Genomic DNA, 7,247 nt, shown 5'->3' on the forward strand with positions numbered 1-7,247 from the left:
TCCACATTCAATTTTCTCATCTGACATCCTATGCACCACTCCTAAATCACAAGCTAATCAGACACTATTCTATGTTACTTTTGTATCTGACACCTGTGTCTGCAGTTTACCTAACACTCTGAGGACAATTATTTGCTTCCTTGCCCATTTCTCCCACTAGACCATGAGCTCCTTGGGGGTAGGGAACATGTCTTAGTCACTCCTCTCTCTTCAGAACCTAGTGCGATACACTGTACACAGCAGGTGGTGCTCAATGTTTGCTGAAAGAATGGATCTGTCCTTTCCCAGCCAACGAGGTCCAATTTTTATCAAAGAATACCAAACTGGTTTGGTTACCCTGGATACTTCGTTGCTTGTAAAAAAACATTCAGTGTAAGAGGGAGGTACCATCTGAGTTACACTGCTTTCACTCACTTTGACTTATCTGTGTTAACAGGAGTCCAGAACAGAAGGGATAAGTTAAGTCCACAAATAGACAGAACCTTGTCTGAACCAGTTTCAACTTCCTCCCTTACAAAAGCTTTTGTTAACGTTGCCAGCAAGAAGCAGAACTGACAGACTGGAGTTCCACCTTTTATTTCCCCAGTTTGACAGAGGAGAAAACCTGCAGGGCAAAAGCAGAGGGAGAGGCTTGAAGGGACCTCCAGCCAGCTGGAAAGGAGCTTGCTACAAATGCTAGTGGTCTGTGCCAACACTTGGCCAGAAGAACTCTATAGGTTTCAAATTTTGTCTCTTCTGGTTCCATACTGTCTCTGAGGATGAGGAGAATGCCTCTGGGCTGGGCCCCATAGTGAGGCCTACCCCCCAGTTTCCCAGGTTGTCTCTGGCCACTTTTCTACCTCCTCAAAACAGACACAAAAATCCACTTTTCAAAATAATCACTATCACTGGGAATGGATGTGAGAAACAAAGGCACACATCCTAGATTAGGGACTCTGTCTCTTCCCTCAGTCATTTCCTGCCTGAGGCCACTCTTGATTCATCTTCACTACCGCCAACCTCCAGCTCCCCCAGGCCCCTCCTCTTGCCTCTGCCTTGCAGTAAACCCACTGGGGAGGGGCGTAGAGGGTGAGTCACAATCAAAGCAACACCCAAGACCAAACCTCTCAGGACTTGGTGGGGAAACAAAAATTTTATTTTATTTTATTTTATTTTAAGATTTTATTTATTCATTCGACAGAGAGAGACACAGCGAGAGAGGGAACACAAGCAGGGGGAGTGGGAGAGGGAGAAGCAGGCTCCCCGCCGAGCTGGGAGCCCGATGTGGGGCTCGATCCCAGGACCCCAGGACCACGATCTGAGCCCAAGGCAGACACTCAAGGACTGAGCCACCCAGGCGCCCCGGAAACAAAAATTTTAAATTAATTTGGTTCTCCAGGTGCCTGGGTGGCGCAGTCCGTTAAGCGTCAGACTCTTGGTTTCAGCTCGGGTTGTGATCTCAAGGTCGTGAGATCTACGGGCTCCATGCTCAGTGCAGGGTCTACTTAAGACTCTTTCTCGGGCGCCTGGGTGGCTCAGTTGGTTAAGCGACTGCCTTCGGCTCAGATCATGATCCTGGAGTCCCAGGATTGAGTCCCACATCAGGCTTCCTGCTCAGCGGGGAACCTGCTTCTCCCTCTGGCCCTCCCCCCTCTCATGTGCTCTCTCTCTCTCTCTCATTCTCACTCTCTCAAAATAAAAATAAATCTTAAAAAAAAAAAAGACTCTTTCTCCCTCTCCCTCTGCCCTTGCCCCCTGTACGCACATGCACTCTCTCTAAAATAAATAAATAAAATCTTTAAAAAAAATAAATTTTCTTCTTTTTTGACATAAGCACTGGGTATAATCACAGAATCCTCAGACAGGATAGAAACTCAGAAATCAGCCCATCTTACCAAAACAAGCAGTCATACTCTTGCCAAGATCTCCAGGCTTTTGTCCACTTTTCCTGCCCTACATAGCAGAATGCATAAAACAAAAGGCCATATCTGCTTAAAAATATGTATTGTGAGGTTTTTGCTCACTTCCTTACTAGAGAGGAAATCTGTAGCTATGAAGATCATTTCTTTCCCTCCTCCAATGTATGAGAAGTTTTTAGGTTGTCCTTTTAAGCACATTCGGAGAACTAAATATAGTACTTGTTTTTAGAACTCTGCAGCATATCCATCCACCCATTAGCAGCCCACCACAGACTTCCACTCAGCCTCCTCTCCAGGGTCACTGCTCTGTGCAGAAGAGAAGAGGGACTGTCCCTCAGACTGCCTTCTCATTCCAGCTCATCATCTCATTCACCCAAGCAACATTTTTTTAAAGATTTTTTTTAAGATTTTTTAAATTTATTTGACAGAGAGAGACACAGCGAGAGAGGGAACACAAGCAGGGGGAGTGGGAGAGGGAGAAGCAGGCTTCCCACCGAGCAGGTTGCCCAATGTGGGGCTCGATCCCAGGACCCTGGGATCATGACCTGAGCCGAAGGCAGACGCTCAACGACTGAGCCACCCAGGCGCCCCTTAAAGATTTTTTATTTATTTGACAGAGAGAGACACAGCGAGAAAGGGAACACAGGCAGGCGGAGTGGGAGACGGAGAAGCAGGCTTCCTGCGGAGCAGGGAGCCCAATGTGGGGCTCCATCCCAGGACCCTGGGATCATGACCTGAGCTGAAGGCAGATGCTTAATGACTAAGCCACCCAGGCGGCCCCACCCAACCAACATTTTAATAAATGCCAGGCATTGGGGAGCTAAAGATGAATAAGACCAGGTCTCTGACCTGAAAGAGTTTGCAATCTAGGGGCGCCTGGGTGGCTCAGTCGGTTAAGCAGAACTGCCTTTGGCTCAGGTCATGTTCCTGGGGTCTTGGGATCGAGCTCCGAGTTGGGCTCTCTCCTCAGCCGGGAGGCTGCTTCTCCCTCTCCCTCTGCCTACTGCTCTGACTACTTGTGCACACACGCTCTCCCTCTCTCTGTCAAATGAATAAATAAAAATCTTTGAAAAAAAAAGCTTGCAATCTAATGGAGTGTGTAGTAAGGAATTTAATCTTGCTCAAAGGGAAGTTGGCCTTTGCCCTTGGCTCCTAGGAAATAACCTCTAAGCCTTTGAAATGTCCTAAGAAAGTTTGTTTGCCTAGGGGTCTTTGGCCACACCAGATAGCCTAGCAATGTGACTGGGGGAAAGGAGGACTTTGGATCCTGTGTTATCAGCTAGACCTCTGGAGAGTCTGGAGACTGAGGTCAGCCAACCAGGTCCAAATGACCAAGTTCCAATAAAAACTTGGGACACCAAGGCTCAGGTGAAATTCTCTGGTTGGCAGTACTCCCTGAGTACTATCATACACAGGTCCCAGGGAAGTTAATGCTATTCATGATTCTACTGGGAGAGGAAAACTGGAAGATTCACATTTGGGATTTTCAGGACTCTGCCCCATGCATTTCTTCCCTCTGCTGACTAATCTGTTTCCTAACACTGTCACAAACTCTATCTGTGAATATAACAGCTTTAAGTGAGTTCTTCTGGTGAATTATCAAACCTAAGTGTGGTCTTGAGGACTATCCCTAAATTTGGGAGAGAGAGATATATGCAGTGGGATGGGGAGGGCACAAACATGAGAATGGCTAATTCTACCTGCAGAGGTAAAGGTTCAACCAGGTATCTGTTGAATGGAGTTTTCCAAAGATGAGTAGATACATTTACCAGATGAATGAAGTCTGAGTGAAGAGGGACATGGTGGTGGGGGTGGGAGGATGTGGTATGAAACACATGTTTTTGTACAAGGAACTGTAAAGCAGCATCACGGGAGAGGAGGCAGCAAAGGAAGGAAGGTAATTTATGAGGCTGGACAGATATGCTAAGGCCAGGTCATGAAGAAACTTGCACGGCAGGCTGAGAAGCTTGTAGGCAATGGGAAATCCTTGAAGCAACGCATTTTTAGGAAGGATCACTCTGCCAGTTATGGCAGGAGTGGATGGCAGCGGGGGGAGGATTAGTGGCACGGAAACTAGGTAAGAAACTCTGGCAGTACTCCAGGATGATGAAGACTTGAATTAAGGCTTTAGGTCATAGAGGAAATGAAGAAGAGAAAGGTGGAGTTTAAAGGATTGGGTGACTACTAGCTGTGAAAGGTAAGGAATGGACAGGAATCATCAGAATAATAGCTAGGTTCCTAGCTGGGGTGACTAAATGCTATTAACAAAGACAAGGATCGCCGGAAGAGAGCATGATTGAGAGGGACTGTGGGGGAGAGATAATGAGTTCAGTTTGGGATGTGCCAAGTTTGAAATGACTGGGAGATTGACTGGTAAGGAGTGAGATATATAGACCAGGCTAGAGCGTAGGGAAGGCATCAGCACATATACAGCAGCTGAAGCTAGGAAAGAGAAAGGCTGGGAAATGTCCCTTACATTTGGAAAAGAGGAGAACACCAGTCCCTTGATGAGAGCACCCAAAAGTGGTAGGAACAGAAGTCAGATTTCTGACACAAGTAAGTGTGAAGTGAACTAGTGAAAAAACAGTGGGCGCCTGGGTGGCTCAGTCGTTAAGCGTCTGCCTTCGGCTCAGGTCATGATCCCAGGGTCCTGGGATCAAGCCCTGCATCGGGCTCCCTGCTCAGCGGGAAGCCTGCTTCTCCCTCTCTCACTCCCCCTGCTTGTGTTCCCTCTCTCGCTCTCTCTCTGTCAAATAAATAAATAAAATCTTTAAAAGAAAAAAAACAGTGATTATAGACAAACTAATATCAAACACAAGTGAATTAGGATGACACCAACTCTTTGATGCAGGCATTAGAACCTAGCATGGAGGGCGCCTGGGTGGCTCAGTTGGTTAAGTGACTGCCTTCGGCTCAGGTCATGATCCTGGAGTCCTGGGATCGAGTCCCGCATCGGGCTCCCTGCCCGGCGGGGAGTCTGCTTCTCCCTCTGACCCTCTTCCCTCTTGTGCTCTCTGTCTCTCATTCTCTCTCTCTCAAAATAAATAAATAAAAAAAAAATCTTAAAAAAAAAAAAAAAGAACCTAGCATGGATTTCTGAGTTAACAGTAAAACAACCAGGACTGCTTACTTTGTATCAACTGTTTGAAAAGCCTACTCTTTTCCAGGTGTGTGGGTTCCAATGGCACTTGAGATGAAATAGGTGATCTCAACTAGTAGTCCTCAGTTAACTCATGCCAAGCTGGCCCTCTAGCCAAGGCAAGCAGGATAGGCCACGGCCAATAGTATCAGCTAGGATTCTTTGGTTGCAAGCCCAGAAATCAGCTCCGGCTAATTTAAGCAAGACTGAATTTACTGGGTGCTCGTTGGTTTAATAGCAAGAACAAGCAACACCCCCTACCTTTCCGAGAGCAAAATAAATGGATTCCAACGGATTCACTTTCTTTGTTCCTCTGCTCAGGATACAGATTCCTGGTAAGGAGCAGGTGATTGGTCCATCTTGAGTCATGAGCCTGATGTTTGGCTAAAGGAGCGCAGTTCCCCCAGATACAGTCCCATCAGATCACACTGCATAAGGAAGAGATAATTCCACAAAAAAAGAAACTGGTCGCTATTCAGAAGGGTGGCCAGAAAACTAATATCCAATCACAACAACTTATTTACACAGCCATCTTTGAAACAGGTGGCAGGAGGTGGTTTTACAATTCACAAGAAATATGACCAGAGGACATGCTATTCAGTGATTGATAATATTGACTCCTCAGTTAAAAATAGAAGGGGTACTCCTCTGAAATACATCCTTCAAGCTATCATTCAACAATATCAAGTTGTGCTCGGTTGTACGTTTGCCTGGTATATTCTGTGACTCGTGCATCTGTCTCCCAAGAGTGTCCTTTTGTGGAAATAGTCTCTCCAGACATGCTTATTTCTGAGCAGGGCCCAGCCAAGTCTCTACTGAGACTAGCTAGCATGCGCAGCTCCTGAAATGATACAGTTGGCTTGCTAAGAGCACAGACTAGTGCATTCTCCTTGGGAAGATCATGTAGCGTCTAGGCAGCTGACAACATGCTTCTTGGCAAGAGGAATACAATGTTCCTATTGCAGCATTGACCCAAATTCAGAAAAGAGCTTATTGATGTAGGCATGCTTAAATCTGCAGCCAGCAGGATCATTATGGGGGGGGGGTGTTGTCTTCCTTCTCCGATTTTATAGAGTCAGCTTGAGCAGCTCTGTAAAAGCCCAACACTGAGGCTAGTTCCACTGATGTGCTGAATTTGTGTAATCAGGCTCCACTTAACCACAACTTCTGCCCAGATCTGTTCCCAGAATTAATCAACCCAAAGGAACCAACTGCAAGTCAGACAAGATCCGACCTGCATGCCTCCAAAATTTTGTCCACAGGACACTAGCTAGTATTGTGGGAGTAAAATAGTGAACTCTTTTTGTCTGATAAAAGAAATCCTAGAAAGGTGGAAAGCAGTGTGAGCAGCAGATTGAGGCCACGGGAAATGGGGACACATTTCCTGAACACAGAGCAGAAATGAATTGGTTAGTTTTAGACACTATCTTCCACTGCCACAGCTGCCAAAGAGCCCTAGTTTACAAATCTAAATGGATCTGGCCTGCTCAAAGCTCTGCCATGACATAAAATCTAAAACCTCTGCAGAATACCCAGGCCCACCTCTCTCTCCAGCCTCCTCCTGGGTAGCTCCCCAACCCACATTTAAGCCTGAGGCATGCTGAACCTGCTTCAGGTCCCAGAGCGAGTCTGACCCCGCTCCAGAGGGGGCAACTGCATACTCTCCTGCCTCTGTGAGAAACTCCTGCTCTCCTCCTCTGCAGAGCCCTTTCTGTCCTGCTCCGAGCCTCAGTCTAGCTCCAAACCTCCTCTAAGGAGCCTCCCTCTGCTTTCCCGCCCAGGGTTCTCTGCATCTTTCAGCCGGAAAGCAATCTTCTCACCACCATGCCGGTGGGTTTCTTTCCTCAACCGGACTGTTAATCCTCAAGGGCAGGGTCTGAGTCCTACCTATCTGCATAACCCCCTCTACATCACTGGGGCCTAGCACAAGGCTTATCTTCTGAAAGGCGCAATGTTTGTTGAAGTTGTGAATGAACTCCATTTGCATTTTATCTCTGGCATTGTCTAAACCAAAGAGAATCACACTTCTCAGAAGAGGGAACATATTCAAATACCAAGAACTGCAGTTCCTGGTAAGACCGTTTAGAAAATGACGTTACTAACAGCAGCGACTGGAAACTCAGCTGAATGCTTAAGTGCTAAAAACAGTGAAATGGGCCAAGACTTGAACAGTCATGGTTTAGGTAGCCTGGGGGCGGGGGGGGGGGGGA

Source organism: Zalophus californianus, chromosome 6 (assembly GCF_009762305.2).
Source record: "Zalophus californianus isolate mZalCal1 chromosome 6, mZalCal1.pri.v2, whole genome shotgun sequence".
NCBI classification, from domain to species: domain Eukaryota; kingdom Metazoa; phylum Chordata; class Mammalia; order Carnivora; family Otariidae; genus Zalophus; species Zalophus californianus.